This window comes from Cebus imitator, unplaced genomic scaffold (assembly GCF_001604975.1).
Source record: "Cebus imitator isolate Cc_AM_T3 unplaced genomic scaffold, Cebus_imitator-1.0 Scaffold133, whole genome shotgun sequence".
Classification (NCBI taxonomy): Eukaryota; Metazoa; Chordata; class Mammalia; order Primates; family Cebidae; genus Cebus; species Cebus imitator.
The window spans coordinates 3,027,611-3,047,463 of NW_016107448.1; positions in this window are offsets into that span (position 1 = coordinate 3,027,611).

The following is a 19,853-nucleotide window of genomic DNA, read 5'->3' on the forward strand; positions in this document are numbered from 1 at the left end:
TTTTTAGTAGAGACGGGGTTTCACCATGTTGACCAGGATGGTCTCGATCTCTTGACCTCGTGATCCACCCGCCTCGGCCTCCCAAAGTGCTGGGATTACAGGCTTGAGCCACCGCGCCCAGCCCAATATTTTTCTTAATAAACAAAGGCTGAGGAAAACCAAAGAAAAAATTAAGACTCTGAGACAAGCAAGGAATTCAGCTTGTAAATAGCATAGAGAAAAACAGCAACTGCCAAAGGCATATAAAAGAGTAAAGAAGATTGATTCAGAAAGTAAGTCCAGTGTTTAAGCAGCATGAAATGAAAAACAATATACAGTGTACTGTTATAATGTTTTAAAGCATTATGGAGGTGTTTGTAGCAACATCTAATCTGCCTTAGAAACTTATTTTAACATTGTTTTGTACTTAGGATGCATGTCAAAGAAGATTTGCTCCCACACTTTGATCAGATCAGACTCAGGAGTAGACATTGTATCTAACTTCTAACTTAGCATCCTCAGTTATCATATTTTATCAGATCTAAACTGTGATGAAGATTTTAGATGATGTGTAATAAGAGCTAAACAGTTATGAATTTCACCCACCAAAAATCAAAATGTAAACATGGTTGTGTCAAATACAGTCATTGCCACATGTTTGATTTAAATATCTCATTTGACTTTCTGATAATTTGGAATGCAATAAAAGTGAATTCGTGGTGACTTCTAATATCTTTCTAAGTGAAACATAGCTCTATAAGTCTTTCTAAAGAGTAAAAATTGTATATTTATTCATTTATATGTTTTGAGATTTTTTTTTTTTTTTTTGTACACCAATCAATAGCCAAGTAGTGCTTACCATTTGTCAGTTTCATTTAAGGGAAAGGTAGATAAGAAATCCTTAAAATTTGCATTCTGAATATCTTTTCCCATATTTTAAAAAGTAAGGACGAGCTTATTTTAAAGCTTCACTCAACAGAATAGAAGCCAACAGAAACTTACTCTACATTTTCTGAAAATGTAATGTAATTCAGCTTTAGTTTTATGGATTTATCTATGACAAGCAACTAATTAATTATAATATGTGATTCAATTCAAAAGTTATTATCTAAGTTTTGTGGAATAATTCTATAGTAAAGAATAGTAACATAATTCAGTCCAAATTTTATTGCTACTTGTTTATTCTAAAGATAATTCTGGTATTGCCTTTCTAAATTAAGAAATATCAAGGAAGAAGAAAGTTTTGTCTTTTAAACATACATCCTTGGTGGTATTCATATCTCCTAAATAGCTTCATAGATAGTAGAAGTTTTATATAAAATACCTCACATTCACATTTGTTAGTAGTCAGAATGAAAATATTTTAAATAGTGACACCTCATAAACTTAAATATAGTTCTTACCATATATATGACCTCATGATCAAACCTATTTGCAAAGTTTCTATGTCATTGTTTCCTTGGTTAGAAATGAGGGCCCAAATTTTGTAAGTAAAATATAAAGTAATACTGACATAAATATATATGGTGATTCACTATTCAGTAAAAAATATCTCAAATTCAAAAAAATGCACTAATGATTATTGTACATTCAAAGACTCAGCCATTAATCCTCTGGCAAATTTTAAGCCTATGATTCAGAATAATGTCCTTGTAAGTATCAAGAGAAACCAACACTATATCACAGAGCTTCGTGACCCCCAATTCTGTTAAAGTTTTATCTGTTTGTCTTTTTAATGGAGGCAAGAGTAGTATTTTAGAGTGAGTATTCAGAGTTTTTGTTTTATTCTTGATTGCTCACATATTTACTTAAAACTCTTAATCTAATTATGACTATCCTCTTATTCATATGGACCTGACAGGTCAAAGAAACATAAATAATGAAATTATATATAAGAAATATCTTTTCATTGGAAAAAGATTAGAGTCTATAAAAATACAATGAAACATAACTAAAAGGTCAATCATAGGAGTTCACATTTTGATTGATAGTTACTAAATCAGTGCAGCAGAAACCCAGGCAGGAAAAGACTTGATTGTGTAGTACTAGCCAGAGTGTGAGGGGCCAACTTTTCCTCTAGTGTTTCTTTATTGTCTCCTCTGTGCCTTTGTTCTGCTCTGTCTGCATCCTTCCAATGTCATCTCATCCAGTCCTACAAAGTCAAACATAATATCCTTGTTGATGATGCTCAAATTTACATCTTCAGGTCTTGTCTCTCCACTCCCACTGCCTTATGCTCTTTTTTATTTCCTTCATAAAACTTACAAAATTCATTGCTATTTCATTTTTTGTATACTTGAATTGTTTTGTTTGTCTTCCTCACTGTAATATAAACACTGAAATCAGAGACCAGAATCTAGAACAAGACTAGACCAGGTGTAGTTCACTTGGTTCACAGTAAGCAATTGATAGTTATAGACCTTTGAGTTAACATTTCCATACTTTTTGTTTGCTTACTTGTCTCTCCTGCCATCTGCATCTTCCCCTCACTGAGTTTTCTCTGTGTTGGTCCATGATACTAGTAATCACATAATTATCACTAGCTAGAAGTCTAAGTCCTTACCCAGTCCATCAACAAGTCCCATCAATTTCATCTGCAAGATATTGCCTGCAGAGCTCTGCCATTTCTTCACTCCAGGAAACCAACATCTCTTCCTCAGACTATGCAACAGTTTTCAAACTTGCCTTGTTTACTTCTCCACTTACCCACTGGCAAAATATGAAGTAATTTTACTAAGCATAAATCTTATGATGTTATTTTATGCTTAAAAATTTTCAGTGGTTTTGTACTGTGCTAACAATAAAAATATTTCAAAATAATATTGGTGATCTACAATATCTGAATTTATTTGTGTCCCTTATTTTCTTTACAGCCATTTCTTGCTATTGTTTTCTCCGTTGCTGTGTCCACTCATGCTAGACTTCTCTTTATTCCTGGAACAAGTCACTCTCTCGTATGCCTTAGGGTATTTGCATATATTGGTCCTCCTACCTGGAATAATTTTCCTCCTCTCTTTTCAAGTAGCTAATTCTGTCTCAACCTTAAAGCCCTACATTAATATTAATGCTTTAGAGAAATCTTTGCTCATCTTACTTCTACAATTAAACACCCACTTTGATGCCCCAATATACCCTTGCTTGTTTCCTTCATAAAACTTGGAAAATTAAAAATTTTAAATTTGTTTTTGTTTTTGTCTTTGTCTGTCCTTCTCACTGTCACATAAAATCTTTGAGGCCAGAGATCAGAGACTATGCTGATTAGTTTGTTTGACTTTTAGGCAAGTTAACAATCAACAATTTTTGTGGAGTAAATGAAATGATTTTATCTCATGATGGGCTCTACCCCCAAAACACACCAAATAATCCCTCAGAGGACTTAGTTAACAGCCAACACATAAGTAAAAAGGAATTTTGAATAGTTCAATCAAACTAGAGCCCTAATGGTTAGACGTCACATAGTTTAACCATAGTATATGTCAAATATCTTCAGTTACAAGCAAAATCAACCCAATTCTAAGTAGTAAAAATTTGACACTATTGATTGATGTAATGAGATAAGCCAGGGATTAATTTGATTCTGGTATACTTGGATCCAGAGACTCAAATAATATATAGGGTTCCATTTTTCTTTTCATCTGGACTCACTTGATTGCATGATAGAATAGCAAATTTCTGACTTCCTGAAACATACATCCAACCACCCTGGTAAACCCGGGAGAAAAAAAAACATTTTATTAAGTACCTCAGATAATTGACCCAAAGAAAAATTTTATTAACCTGCATTTGTTATATGCCTATTTTGAACCAACAGCTTCCCAAGGGATAATCTTGCTTACTGGGCCTCAGGTTTTATGCCCATTAGTGCAGTGCTGACCCAAGAATAGTGGGGATGCTATTAGATGCCAAGTACAAATATTCTAGAGACAAAGGGAAAATCATATTTCTTCTACCAACTTTTTTGCAAAACCAGTGTTAAGTTTTATTTTTAATTAAGTCTGTGCTAAGTAAATAATTTGATTTCTTAACAGCTTTGATAAATGCACTCTAACAGATAACTTTGGTTATCATACTCATATATTTTGCCTGTTGTTGAAGTCATAATATACAGGCAATGACTACTCAATTGATAAGATTAAGCCTACTTTGCATTTTATATACAGGAACAAATATCACAATGTTCAGATTCAGTGTTTAAAACAATACATCGTGATTGTTTCATAAAATTCATGGAACTTTCTCCTATCTGAGAATATCAGAAAAAAATTAAAATGTGACCTTTTTCAAATACTTTTGAAGAGGAAACAAATATTGAATAGAGATATCAGTCTAGCTGGAAGGAAAGCATTTCATTTATAACTAATGATGATTACCTTGAGCTTTGATAAACTAGATTTCCCCAAAGTTTATTAATTTCAGTCTTTAATTTAAAAATAAGACGTAGTGATAAAGAGCATAATAAAGCATAAGAAAACTTTCATACAATATTTTTTTCCTATTGTGGTCAGTTGAGTTAAAAAAAAGAGTGAGAAATGACAATTATATAAAGTAAAAAAAATCATCATTTTAGGCCTTTCCATGAGATTGTGTTAAAGGAGCTCTTGCCTAGGATTCTAACATCCATCCTGCAACATAATAATACGTTTGGGCCTTTCTATCGTTATCTGACGTTTAAAAGCGGCCTGTTTGAAATTTTGTTTCTAAGTAGATATTATTTACAGTTAATGAAATGCAGCGAATTCAATCTATAAATCAGCCTCCAAGAATACAAATCTTGTTGGCTGCCATGTTAATAAATCAACTTACCTAAATAAACTTGGGCCTCTGACAATGATGCAGTCTGTGGGCTTGGAAATTTAGCCATTGCCTTACTGTGAAGTTGATCTTCTGACATTTTAATGGATTGAGGTCCTATTTCTGATGGTTCAGTTTATACATGGACATAAACTATTTTGAGTACTTCAGAGCTGAGAGCTAAGAGCTGATGTCCAGGTTTGGAGTAAAACTGTCTGTCCTTAGGACTAACGAGGATGGAGTAAAAGGTACATCTAAAGAGTTTCCATTATATGTATAATTACTGCCCTAAATAATGTCATATATACATGGACAACCAAACAAAGTAACAATAAAACAATGGATATTTCAGAGGGGATGATATATTTTGACACACTTTCCTCATCTCTTTAAGTTAACTTTTTTTTAAATTGTGTGTGTGTGTGTGTGTGTGTGTGTGTATGTGTGTGTTAAAACAAATGGATGCTATTGCTTCAAGGAATAATTGCAGCTTCCAAAAACAGAGTCTGATGTTTGCAGCACTGTAATTGTACTTTTTTCCTAGTGTCTGGAATTGTTTGGCAATAAATTGTATTCAGTGCTGCTTCAATTGCTAGTCTTTTCAGATCCGACTGCAGTTAATTACTCAAGACATGATCTGCTAAAAGCTACATCTGGAAACAATGTCACTTACTGTGTTTGGCATTGAAAGTTGGAATTATGTTAAATGAATACCTTTAACCACAAAACTTTGAGAAAAATATTGGCGCCGCCAGGCACTTTCTATGGATTTAGCTTAAAACGAATAGTGTATGCTGTTTATTCAATATTTATTTTCTGAACTTCCTTGATGTGACTATGGTGATGTTTTTGTCTTTGTTTACCTTTATCTTTATTATGCATCTGACCAGAGTTTCCCATATAATTCCTGCCCTCCCACATATTAAAAGCAGATCTTGTCTTTTCTGCTCATCAATTTATTTATTTATTCGTTTGTTTTTGAGACAATTTCTTGCTCTGTTGTGCAGGCTAGCATGCAGTGGTATGATCATAGCACATTGCAACCACGACTTGCCAGGCTCACGTGATCTTCCCAACTCAGCCTCCCAAATAGCTGGGATGACAGGCATGTACCACCACACCCAGCTAATTATTTAATTTTTTATAGTGACAGAGCCTTGCTGTTAATTATTTAATTTTTTGTAGTGACAGAGTCTTGCTGCATTCTTCAGGCTGGCCCCTAACAACCGAAGCTATCCTCCTGGCTCAGCCTACCAGAGTGTTGGGATTATAGGTGTCAGCTACCGCCCTCACCTACTCATAGATTTTATATGGTAAGCATAATATGCACAATATTAAAATTAACCTTTGGGATGTCAAAGGCAATGAAAGACGTTCCCATTTGAGAAAAAATGTATTTTAATTTCAGAAATAGCACAGACATTCTTTAGAATTTCCAAAGAATTCAGATGTATTCTCTGTTGAGGCTGTAACTGTTTGCCCTCTTCACAGAGTACCCAGTGAATGTGGCTCATACTACATGGAGACAATGGGCTGGGCCCATTCTGTAATATTTTGGATCCTGTATCTGTTTCACACTGCAAACATACCTGGACTTTGGAAGACAACTACAGTGATGTCTTTGTTTTGCTTACTTGGGGTTGAATCAGTCCAAAGGTAGCAATAATATAAAATAAATAGTACAGATATATTTAAATATGTGTCTTTAGAAACTAAGTGTAATATAGATACTAGTGAAAGTACTAAAACTTGATAATGTAAATATTATTGCATAAAATTTAGTGCAATAATAAGATCATTTCTATGATCTTATTTTTTTCTGACAGTATTATTTCTGATGTATTTTGTTTTCAATAACATCATGAGATGCATGATTATGTTTTCTACTTCAATATGATTTTAAAATACTTTTTTTCCAATAGAAAAAGTTTAGTTTTAGTAGAAATCTCTGCTGCTTTTATTATTTTCCTTAACTTTTAAGTAATTTAATAAAGGCAGCCTCATATAACATCTTTTTAAATTGACTGAGGCTAGCAATACATGAGAACAAAATACCTCACAACTTCATTCATCTTTGATATTTGATTTACAAGCTACAGTTAGGCTTGTTGATTAAAAAGCAAAGTGAAATCAGGGGAATCTGAATGACACCATTCACTGAAAGAGAGGCAGCTTTCTCAGCAATTTATATTCCTCATAGTAAGCTAATTGACAAATAGATTACTAAAGAATTGACACTATGCGACACTTTGGCACTGTAATTAATACTATATTTGGCAGAAGTCAGATGCTCATTGACCGTCACAGAAGATGATCAGTTTATGTCTTCAGAATGTACTAGCTGCATGGCAAGACATTTTGCAGGGTAAATTGTTTATATTGTTAATTATATCAACATAATAGTGCATTGTATTAGTCTATCCTTTCTGGAATATTTGCTTTGATGGTAATGTATGCATTATACAGTTGAATCAGTTGAAAATAAACACTGTCCTGCAGTGTATATTGTATAAATTGTATTACCTTAATATAGCACTTACTGATGGGAAATAATTTAAGACTGAATGGTCAACAGAGGTCCTCTCTTTGAATACAACACTTCGGAGCATCAGCGAAATGAGTCACAACCAAGAGATGAAAGGGTTGGTGTCTTGATATCTGTGTTTCTATTACCATCATTCCACAATTGAAAGCATTTTCTGCATAGCTTGCAGAACTTATCACTGAAGAAGAGCTACTCTTTTGAATAATGTTCTAAAGATACTTAAAGCACCTCTCAGAAGAATACATTAAGATAATTTTCCGAAGTTTTCTGTTAACTCTGGTGTATGTCTGTAGTATTTTCATGCTATCATTGAAGTTGTATGAATACTATATAATCCTTCTAGGACTTACATGATGCAATAATTAGGTAATACATTATTTTTGATTAGAAAAAGTTGCAAAAACTTGAAAACATAAACTTCTTTCTCTTTCTTGCTTCTAGTGAGTAAAGAGAGTTATAGAGACAAACTTACCTGTCTGGATTCAATGCCTTGGATCAAGTATAGGGTTGTGTATAACACTAGATTCAATGTTGACAATTCCTCTAAAATAGGAAATAAAATTCTATTCAATAAAGAGAATTATGGGGTATAAAAATGTAGACTAAGAAGACATGCATATAAACTGCATATTCTGAGGTTTACAATTGCTATTCGGGATTAACTGCATAAAAGCTTTCTGGTCACCTGCACACAAATGACATATAAAATGTAATGAATAAAAGTGCATATATTTTATATATCTCATCTTGACATACAATATTGACTACCTTTATATGTATTTGTAGTGTGATTAAGCTGGAACATTAAGGAACAAAAACTATTTGGATATTTTATAGAAATTTTCTAAATAATTCAGTATTATAGAAATGAAGATTAGCCAGCAGTTAACAAAGATATTTGGTAAGCATCATTCCATGATATCTCCATAGGAGTTATGTTGATAATTTTATGTGGTTTTTTTCCATATTACTTATGTCAATAACATGCTTTCATCATTTTTTTATTCAGTTTCATTTATTTTAAACAGAATGGAAATTCTAGTATATTTGGTTACAACTATAGCATACTGTACTTGAAAATATTATTATATCTGATAACAAGAAAACAACTGCTGACCCATATAAAATATACTTTTCCTGTAGGTTTTATTTTTCTGTACTAATGAAGAGATGCAAATGTTTATTTCTTCTTTTATCACTATAGCCTCTTTAGATTTCTACTTTTGTTGACTTGAGAATGATTTTTCTACCATATTTGTGAGTTACCTATAATTTTTTTCCAGTATCCAATTATGTTCAGAAAAAATGAGTCTTTTCAGGTTGTTTCTTCCTTTTTCTAATGGAGAAAGGGGGGTAATGCTGCTCCTGTCCTCCTCTTCCATTACCCAGTTGCCTTTGGTTTCTCAAGAAGCACAATGGCTCTCGTGAGCTTAGAGCTGCTGCTTTTATCTGTAAAACCATTTATCCTCTATCTCAATACCTTTTGTATTTCCCATTTCATTTTGTTCCTGTACTTTCTGGATTGTTTTCCTGTGTCCTTGAGTCAAACAGGCTGTTTCTGCAAGGGTAATATTCTATGTACTTTTCCTTTTTTCTTTCTTATTTTTTGGTCTTTGATCATTCTCTCCATTTCCCTTGCCCTTCATATGGATCCTTTACAACTTCCCATAAAAGTTTATTTATTTGAATTCCCTGAAATCAACCCGTGAATACTTCATTTTATGTTTCCCCCCCCGCCAGGCTCTATCCCACTTATAACTCTGTTTTGCAATGTATTTCCGTTAGCGGAACACACATTTATCACATTGTACCCTGTTTCTCCTGGGGCTCTTTTGGCTACTTTCCTTAAGGACCCTTTGTGGCATTTTTGTTTTAGGACCAACTGATCTAGACTAATCAGGATGAAGGCCCTTCAGATGTTTCATTTTATTTCAAACTTATTTCTTCTGTGGCAGCAGCAAACATTTCAAAATGACTTTTACCTCTTATCTACCATAGAGTAAACAGATCTCCAGCAGGGATGAGATCTCTTACTTTATATACTCTCTCCTGCTTCCTGCTATGTAAGAGATACTAGAGCAATGATCAAAACTGATTTCACCAAGCTGCGTGCAGCATATGCATATAATGCTGAGATTTTTTCCCAAAGCTGTTGCTGAGATTTTAGAAGCATTATGGTAAATTGGAAATAATATTTCTCTAGGGAATGTTCCAGACTGACACATGCTAATATTCTCCTTGGACTAAATGAAGTGTGAGGTTGTGTTCGGTTTTTTCTCATTAACAACAGACGATGAATTGACCAAATTATAGCTGAAATAATTTGCAATTAGACTTGTGGAAAACCATTGTGTTTCTAACTATAAGGGTGTGAGGCCACAGACTGCATCACACAATGATATTGAAGAATGATTTTTAAACATATTGACAATGATTTTAAAAGCAAGGAAGGTAAATGTCCCTGGAAGATGTGGAATCTATCGATATAGAGAAATAGACTGCATCTCTTTTGTGAATTCCATTGTCCCTTCTAGCACTATATATTTTTTTGATTTATTGGGATAAAAGTTTTCTTGATCATGAGCCAGAAATTCTCTGTGTAAATTTCACTCCTGGGACTATGTCCCAGCTGCAGGATACTGAGTTTATGCTCCTGTCAAAACACTTAAATTCTGGAGAGCAACTTGTGTGCTGAAAGGATCTGACCAATGGAGTCATTAACTTTTCTTCACTTAACTTTTACCAATATCTCTGTTTAACAATTTTTCAAACACAGTAAAAAATAGTGTTTCTTTTTAAAATTTAACATTCCATGTGGATACTTATTTCCACATTTGCCATTATATATACTTGTATTTTAGGAGAAAAAGTGCACTTTTATGTTTTATTCTTTGATTTTGTGGGCCAAAAGTTTCTGTTTCTTTCTTTTATATATCCTTCAACTTATTTATCATTAAAAAAAAATAAATAATCTTAAAAATGGAAAATATCCATATTTTAACTAAATTTGTATTTCTAATATTGCTTTCTGATATAGCCATAAATAAATGAAAGCCTTTGAGTTGATAAATTTATTTAATGGAAGCATATAAGCATCTACATTTCTAGATGCTTTTAATTTTATTTTTTAAATAAAAAGAACATCTCCACAAATATTGCACATGCATAACAAGTTTCTGGAAGAACACATCAGGAACTGCTATTAATGGCTACTTTTGGGTTTTTGAGTAGGAGTCATGTGAAGGGAATAAGGAAGAAATGGAATGTTTATTAACATTGTATATGCCTCTGTGACTATCTTCATGGTGACTGTCTCATTGTATATGCCTCTTCATGGTGACATCTCACCATGAACAATGATTGGCTTTATACTTTTATAAATTTGTTTTTATGGCAAATACAAACAAATTTGTTTATTAAAAATCAAGACCAACTTTAGTCACCTCTGTGTCAGCAATCAATTTGCAGGTTTATTTTTCACCAGCATCAACTAGAGAAATACAAAAATTGTTGAAACATTGGTTTCTACTTACTTTACTTCAGTAGTAATTAAAAGCAGTGTAAAATCACAGATATATTCAAGAATCCCTTCTAAATAATGCATATCAATAAAACGACCCTAAGACTATAACTTTTGTTCTTTCTTAGCGTATTTAAACAAAATTGTTAGCATACAATATTAACCCAGTGAATTAACAAACCCCTTAGTTGTATTTATTTATTAACATTCGCAGAACAGAGCCAAAGATGACAGCTCTTAACCTGATGTGTTGGCTATGTTAGAAAGCAGTTCTGTGTAGTCCTTGCCCTCCTTTTTCCTCCAGATATGTATGTAATTGTTGAACTTCAGAATGGGAAATGTCTCTTCCAGTCTATCAATGCCACGCAAAGTAGGGTGATTATAAGTCCTAGAGGAGGCCAAATATGCTTAAACTGTATTCTAGTTTTAGCTGTAATTGATTCTGCATTAAAACAGGGAAGAGGCCATGGAAATCTTTCAATGTAACTTATTACTTGTCTTTTGAACTGACCTCCCTCTAGACTCCTGGCCATCATTATAGCTTTGTAAGTAAATCGAGTCAGATTTTACTTTACTACAAAGGCCCTTCCTCTTACCTTGGCTGTAATTCCCAAATATACTGCTGTAGGCAACTTCACTTCTCTAACGGGAATGTGAAATTGACTTTGCTTTAGCCATAATTGTAAATGTCTGGGAGGGTCTTGGTTTCCCGCATTATACAAGGCTTACCTCCTTCTTCCATCTTTCCAAATAAGATTGGAAGATTGAAATAAAATTTGGAAGCTTCTGACTAGTTTTAGGATCAGATATACGATTCATCAATCTGCCTTAAGACATAAATTAAATGAAGAAAATTAACCTCAGAAGAAAATTAAATTATTACCTGAGGGAAAAAATAACTCTCAGGTATATGGGTGGTGTTTATATGCAAACAACCACGTTCCCTTTTCTCAAAACCATAAATTGGTGATCTTGTGTTTTGAGGATTAATGATGTCACCATATTAAGCCAATATCATGATCTTCAGCTTGAGTACCAAAAGACAAACAAACAAATAAAACAAAATTGTTCTTCCTATCTTGCTTCCAGACTTACTCCTCTTTCCAAGAACTGAAATGCCTAAGAATGTATTCTTCTTTATAAAAGATTATTAAATTCTAACCACAGAAACTTAAAAAGCAGAGTTAAAATTTTGACAGTTTTTCTATAAAATATGAAAGATATGAAAAAATAGACAAAATCAGGTCTTCAACAGTAGCTTTCAAATGTGAAAATATGGGGCAACAGTTAACACTGGAAGGCTGAGACAAATATGACATCTGCATTTCAATTCTGTTTCATGTATAGTTTGCTGCCATTAAACTGATTCCATATCACAAGAAAGAAGAAAAATGCTTGCATTTGAGGAAAATAGAATATTCCAGTTTTAAAATATAATTAATATGACACAAGTATTCCACTCTTCATTTTACTGAAAAACAAAAAACAACAGTGAATGCATAAACCAACCAAAATAAGTTCATTTTGAGATTTGGAAGAGTCAGTGCTATGTTAGCCAATGAAGCTCTTCCAGGGTAGAGAATGATATAATCTAGGGCTGAGGGCTTAAATAATTTGAGAAAGTATTACAATAAATTATAATTTGCATTCCTCAATTTTTTCCAATCTCTATTGTAACTGAGCTTTTTGGTTGTTATAATAACCTTAAAATGGATATTCTTGTTTTAATCTTGTCAGCATATCTTTCATTCTTCAGAGTGGATCTTCATTAAAAGTCAAGCAGATATTGTCACTGCTCTTTATTAAAGGCTTCTTACTACATGTAGAATAAAACCCAAGACTTTTGCCATGGACCCTGTTACCAATGGTGCTGCTTATCCTCCATTCTTACTGTTATGTCACCCTTCCTCTGCCTTCCTATACTGTAGACGCTGGCTATTTCATTGCTGTTTTAAAAGCATGGCTAATGCTGCCTTAGATTCTTTACATTAGCTTTTGCTGCTACCTGGATGCCCATCTGTATGATCTTTGCACAGCTGCTTTCTTCTTATCATTCAGGCTTCAGCTCAGCTGTCACCCCTTAGGAGCCCCTCCTTTTATCCTTACACTAATATACTCTCCTATCCCCATTCACTTCCTATCAGAATCTCTTGTTTTATGTTCTTCAAACATGTATTACTACCTAAACTATTCTTTTTTTAAAATATATATTTTATTGCATTTTAGGTTCTGGTGTACATGTGAAGAACATGGAAGATTGTTGCACAGGTACATACATGGCAATGTGGTTTGCTGCCTTCCTCACCATCACCTATATCTGACATTTCTCCCCATGTTATCCCTCCCCAACTCCCCACCCCCTGCTGTCCCTCCCTTAGTTTCCCCCTACAGATCCCAGTGTGTGATGCTCACCACCCGGTGTCCATGTGTTCTCATTGTTCAACACCCGCCTAAGAGTGAGAACATGCGGTGTTTTATTTTCTGTTCTTTTGTCAGTTTGCTAAGAATGATAGTTTCCAGGTTCATACATGTCCCTACAAAGGACACAAACTCATCAATTTTATGGCTGTATAGTATTCCATGATGTATATGTGCCTTATTTCCCTGCCCAGTCTATCATCGATGGGCATTTGGTTTGGTTTCAAGTCTTTGCTATTGTAAACAGTGCGACAATGAATATTCGTGTGCACGTGTCCTCATAATAGAACAATTTATAATCCTTTGGATATATACCCAGTAATGGGATTGCTGGGTCAAATGGAATTTCTATCTCTAGGTTCTTGAGGAATTGCCACACTGTCTTCCACAATGGTTGAACTATACATTACAGTTCTAGGTGATTCATAATTATTTTTTCGGTCTTTGACAACTAATGTGGAGAGTAAGCTGCATGAGAGCAGGGCATTCTGCCTTACATTACTTGCCTCTAACAGTGCCGGCTGTGTAGTAGATGTTTAGCAGATGTTCAATAAATGAAACTCCAGGAGCATTCAATGTGCCTTCCAAAGTCAACTTTTCACCATAATCATACTCCATTTATTATGTAACTTGCTAAAACATAGAATTTTGAGGACATCACTACATGATGTTTTTCTCTTCAACTATTTTTATTTTTAATGGATAAAACAAATACCAACATATATTTTTAAATGATTTAGGAAAAGGAGACAGACGTTTAGTAAATATGAACAAAATATCTGTGTTGACCATCATGCAGTAAAGAAGCAAACTTTGCAGTAGAAGGCAAGAAAAAAATGTGAAAGCAGAATAGAAAGATAGGGGTGCTGGTATGATTCTGTGATCAAGAAATCCTAGAAAGAAAGAGTGCTTTTTCACTTGAGTATGATTAATTTTAAAAACCTAAAATGTAAACTAAAAATCATGTACGCTTGGATGAAGCAAACAATTACAGCACTGGGTACATAAATAAAGAATTTTCTTATGAATTAATATATAGATGCAAGTTATGACATTAAAATAGTTGCATCTTTTGAAATTTTATTATGAGAGTAATCTTTATGGAAATGCTCACTAATTTCATTTTTTAGTTATCCATTAGACACTTAATATTTGCTTGTGAAGTAACTGGTTTGACTATCATGCAATTAAAATAAAGAATACTTTTCATTATTTAATGAATAATTATTGAATAAATGAGAAATGAATACGAAAATGGAATGAGTGAGACAACACTGGTAGAAGACAAGGCTGAGAGTAAGTCGGAATTCATAAGGTCAGAAGGAAGCCGTATGAGAATGTAGCAGTAGGCTCATCTTGAATTATATTCATTGAGAAAACAGGGGACTACTATATCATTCTCATTGTCTGCACACAGTGTTAGAACAAAGTGGAATAAAGTTAATGTCTTCAAGGGAGAGAAATTTGTCATTTTCTTGACTGCAAAACTGCATCCATAACTCTAACAGGACATCTTACAACTTGAAACATATGGCCAACAAGCGCTGGCATATTGCTGAAAGTAATCTGACTGAGCAGGCAACTTTCACCTTTCTGATGAAAGTAACCATAACTCTGGAGTTGATGTAATTCTGTGATTTAAGGACCAATCTTAATCAAACTTGGACACCCTGCTGCTTTTCCAAGAGCCCTATGCAAATTGGGCAATGCTGTTTGTTTCGGTGTGTGTATATTTGTGTGTGTGTTCTTTCTTCAAATTGGACTCAAATTGAATACAGCTTACTGTTGTTTTTCTTCTGCCTGCAGCTAATGCATTCATTACAGGCATATGTAGAAAAAAAAAATTGTGAGTTTATTACCGTGAAATCCCAGTTTGCTTCGATGGGAAGTTAAAAGGGTATTGATCAAGTATTTAGTCTATAAGTAACATATTCTTTCATGGTCTGAAGATATTACAGATTTTTAATTCGTATCTGGGAAGAGTAATAGTCATTTGTGAGTAGAAAAGTAAATTAATGTACCTATTTTTTAATGCATGTTTCCTATAGTAGAAAAAAGCTGGTAAAAATGTTTCATTTAAATTATTGGTAAAATATCTCATTTAAAAACATTCTGAAAATAATTTAAAATTTTGTTCAAAAGGTATTGACATCTCTAAAAGGTATTTTGTTTTTGTATTTAACAAAAACAGAGCAAACAAACTGCCTTTAAAAATGTAGGACTTGAACAACACATTAACATGTGCCTCTTACTGTGCTCTTATTTTTGTTGTTGTTATTATGTATTAAAATACAGTCCCACATGACTTAATTATGGGACTATGTCCTGAGACATGCTTGCCAGGTGATTTCATTACTGCATGAACATCTTAGAGTGAACATAGACAAGCCTAGATGATATAGCTTATTACGTGCCTCGGCAATGTGGTACACCCTATTGCTTCTAGGCTACAAACCTGTACAGCATATTATTGTGCTGAATACTGTAGGTAATTGTAACACAATGGCATTTCTGTAACTAAAGACAAAAAAGTGTACAGTAACAATATGGTTTAAAATACAAAAAATGGCACACATGTATAGGGCACTTACCGTGAATAAAGTGTGCGGGACTGAAAGTTGCTCTGGGTGAGTCAGTGAGTGAGTAAATGTGAAGGCCTAGAATATTGCTGTACACTGTTATAGAGTTTATAAACACTGTATGCTGCAGCTACATTAAATTCATACAATTTTTTTTCTTTAAAAATAACCTTAGCTTACTGTAACATTTTTCACTTTATAGACTTAGCTTTTGAAACTTTATTCACTCTTTTATAATAGCATTTAGCATAAAGCACAAATAATGTAAAGCTGTACAAAAATATTTTCTTTACTTATTCCATGGGTCCATTTAAAAAATTTAAAAGGTTTTTTTTTAAAGAAAACCAAGAAAAAACATACACATCAATTTAGGCCTACAGAGGGTCAAGATCATGAAAATCACTATCTCCCAAGCTCCACAGTTTGTCCCACTGGACGGTCTTCAGGGGAAATAATGCATGGAGCTATCTCCTGTGATAATGATGCCTTTTTTTTCTGGAATACCTTCTGAAGGATCTGCTTGAGAATGTTTTAAAGTTAATTTTATTAAGTAGAAGGAGTGCACCCTAAAATAATCATAAGCTAGGCATGGTGGCTCATGCCTGTAATCTCAACACTTTGGGAACCCAAGGCAGGAGGATTGCTAGAGGCCAGGAGTTCAAACCAGACTGGGCAACACAACAGGACCTTGTGTCTTAAAAAAAAAAAAATTAGCCAGGTATAGTGCCATGTGCACTAGACACTCAAGAATATCTAGTCCTAGATACTCAAGAGCTAAGGCAGGAGGAGTAAGTCCACTTAAGCCCGGGAGTTGGAGACTGCAGTGAGCTATGACCATGCCACTATACTCCAGTCTAGAGGACAGAGTGAGATTTTGTCTCCAGAAAGAAAAATAAAATAATGATAAAAGGTGTATTATAGTAAATAAACTAGTAACATCGTCGTTTATGATCATTTTCCAATGTTATGGATGTATATAATTGTATATGCTAGATTTTTATACAGCTGGCAGTGCAGTAGTTTTGTTTGCCTTGGCATCACCATAAACACATGAGTAATGTATTGAGCTATGATGTTATGGCAGCTCTAACCATCATCAGGTGATAGGAATTTTTCAGGACCATTGTAATCTTATGAGACTACCATTGTCTATGTGGTCTGACATTGACTGAAACGTTGGTATGTGGTGCATGACTATATCTATTTAATAGCTATCTATTAAGAAATACTTAATGGTACAATTGCACCATTTTGTCATTATTTTATGAAAGCAATAGGTGCTTTGATCTAGACTTTCATTAACAGCTTGTAAATATTAAAACTATATTTATATCTTTTTAATAAAATTGCATATGCTATATCTTTTAAGATCATTTGCCTTGATGGAGTACTTCAGAAGAAAGGTGGAGATAATGTTCAGTGAACTGGAAGGTGGAAAGTATTTCCTGGTCAAATTTGAGAAAAATATTGGGGCTGTTAAAATGTAGACTTAGGGCTGGGCTCAGTGGCTCACACCGGTAATCCCAGCACTTTGGGAGGCAGAGGCAAGTGGATCACCTGAGGTTGGGGATTTGAGACCAATATGGCTGATATGAAAAAACCCCATTTCTACTAAGAAAAAAAAAAAAAAGAGAGAGAGAGAGAGAGAGAGAAAACTTGGTGTGGTGGCAGGTTCCTGTATCCTCAGCTACTTGGGAGACTGAGGCAGAAGAATTGCTTGAACCTGGAGGTGGAGGTTGCAGTGAGTCGAGATCTTCCCATTGCACTACAGCCTGGGCGACAGAGTCAGACTGTGTCTCAAATAATAATAATAATAATAATGATAATAAATAAATAAAAACAAAAGTTGAATTAAAGAGGAAAGAAGAGCTTAAGAAGTTAAAGACACAGACACAATAAAACAATGGTTACCTGAGGCAGAGGTGAGGAGGAAATAAGACGTAGGTCAAAGGATACAAAGTTGTAGATACATAGGATGAACAAGTCTAGACATATAATTTACAATATGGATACTAGGGTTCACAACAACACTATACTGTATTTAGATTTTAGGTGCTCTTGCCACACATGCAAAAATATAGGTAACTACATGAGGTAATGTACATATTAATTAGGCTGACTATGGTAACGATTTTACCATCTATATGTATACCAAAACAACATGTTGTACACCTTAAATATACACAATAAATTTTTTTAAAAGAGGAAAGATAGATGGCATGTACTGTAGATGATCCAAGACAGACAATTGTTGCAAATTTCAAAATAAACCACAAGCTGAGAAATATTATAAGTTATAAAAATCCAAAATTAGGTAGCATAAGAATCTGAGTTTGGGATAATGGGAGATCTGGTGTGGGTGGCAGATTGCAAGTCTGAGATAAATTTGGGAGAACATTCTGAACAAAATGTGCAGGTTTTAACAATTTACTTTTTTTGCCCAGCATACATTTGTAGGATAACCAGTATACTAGAACTAAAAGTAAATAAATAAATGTCATAAAATATCTGCTCTAAAAACGTTAGCCTCTTTGAGGTATATAAATTATTACTTCTACTTTTAAGTAAACAGGGCAGTTCTATCCAGTAGAGGCTGGCATCTTAGAGGAGACACAGTCCTGACAGACCTCCCCTGAATAAGAGGGGAATGCCTTGGATATTTCCTTCCTCCCAATCTCCAGTAACCCACCCACCTCTAAGTTGGTTAGAACTTCATAGAAGCTAGAGGACAATGAACTAGAGACAAAGTAGAGCATAAAAATAAAAATAATAACAACAATAACAAAGTGGCTGCGAGAGCAAGGAGCAAATGGCTGGGAAAGTTACTTGTATCAATTATTGCTACTGTAACAAATTATTAATATAAATTTGTTGGCTTAAAAGCACATACATTTATTGTACAGCTTTGGAACTCAGAATGTGAAATGCGTCTTCTAGGACCAAAATCAAGGTGTCAGCAGAGCTGAGTTGTTCTGGAGGTGCTAGGGATAAATCTTTCTTGCTGCTTTGGTCTAAATGCGTACCTCGCAAATTCATATGTTAAGGCTTAACTTGCAAAGTGATGACATTGAAGGGCAGAGCTTTTTGACCGTTGCTTAGTCCCATTATAAAAGAGGCCACAGAGAGCTTTGCCTTGCGCCTTCCATAATATGAGGATGACATCAAACGTGCCATTTATGAATCAAAGTGGAAGCTCTCATTAGACATGGAATATGCTAGTGCCTTGATCATCAACTTCTTGGCCTCTAGAACTGTAAAAAGTAAATTTCTGTTGTTTAGACACTACCCAGTTTTCGATATATTGTGTTAGTGCCCAAATAGACTAAGACACTTATTTTATGGACCATGAAACTTGCTTTTCCAGCTGCTAGAAGCCATGTGCATTACTTGGCATGTGACCGCATCACTCAGACCTCTCATTTCATCTTCTTATCTCTTAAACTAACCTTAACTCCCTGCCTCACTCCTATAAGGACCCTTGTGATTACATGGGCTCACCTGAATAATTTTGGATACTGTCCACTTCTCAAAATCCTGAACTTAATCACCTCTGCAAAGTCCTGATTGCCAAATAATGTCATATATTCACAGATTCAAGGGACTAGGACTCTGCAACATCTTTAGGGGGACGTATCAGTCTGCCTACTACATCCTTTTCCCCAGTTTTATAGTTTGTTTTTTTATATTTGCCTATGATTGAGTCATGTGTTATTGTTAAAAAAAAAAAAAGTAAGATATGAACCAGTTAATATGTTTCTGATTTTCTGGTATGTGGAAGTTTTTTATTCCCAAACATAAGCCACTATTACTTGTTCAGCAGATTTTAACACAAGATGAAAAGATAAGTAAACAGTCAATGTTTATTGAATGACATCTCTAACAGGTTTCAAAGTAGTGGTTTGTGGCAATTGTGAATGGAAGTTTGTTCTTGATTTGGCTCTCTTTAAGTCTGTTATTGGTGTATAGGAATGCATGTGATTTTTGCACATTGATTTTGTATCCTGAGACTTTGCTGAACTTG